This window comes from Sceloporus undulatus, chromosome 4 (assembly GCF_019175285.1).
Source record: "Sceloporus undulatus isolate JIND9_A2432 ecotype Alabama chromosome 4, SceUnd_v1.1, whole genome shotgun sequence".
NCBI lineage: Eukaryota > Metazoa > Chordata > Lepidosauria > Squamata > Phrynosomatidae > Sceloporus > Sceloporus undulatus.
This window is the reverse complement of record NC_056525.1, coordinates 242,215,141-242,215,789: the sequence shown is the minus strand read 5'-3', so window position 1 is coordinate 242,215,789 and position 649 is coordinate 242,215,141.

Sequence of the window (649 nt, the reverse complement as noted above, 5' to 3'; positions counted from 1 at the left end):
GCACAATGGGACAACAAACATGAACTTTTCTAGATACATAATTTGTTGCAAGATATTGGTATTCAGCAGAAGTACAACATTGTATTAATACATGAATGTAGATTTACACTATGTAAACATGATGTAGGATCTTGAAGATATCAAGTTTTCCATATAAGAGGTTGCTCAAGCCCCTAATCATTTTGCTTACTCTTTGCATCACATTTTCTAGCTCTATCATATCCTTTGGTAGATGTGGAGCCCAGGACCACATGTTTAAGCCATCAGGCAGACCCAGCAACATCAGGGACTGCCTGAAGGAAGAGGCCCCTCCCTCCCCAACTGTCATCTCGGCCTCAGAGGGAGCCATCAGGCAGACCCAGCAACATCCGGGCCTCCTGAAGGAAGAGGCCCCTCCCTCCCCAACTGTCATCTCGGCCTCAGAGGGAGCCATCAGGCAGACCAGCCAACTCAGGGACTGCCTGAAGGAAGAGGCCCCCCCTCCCCAATGTCATCTCGGGCCTCAGAGGGAGCCATCAGGCAGACCCAGCAACATCAGGGACAGCCTGAAGGACGAGACTTCTCTCTCCTTTAACTCTCATTGTATTGCAATTTTTTACTGTACACCGCTATGATCATTGCGGAATAGCGGTCTATAAATAAAATGTAT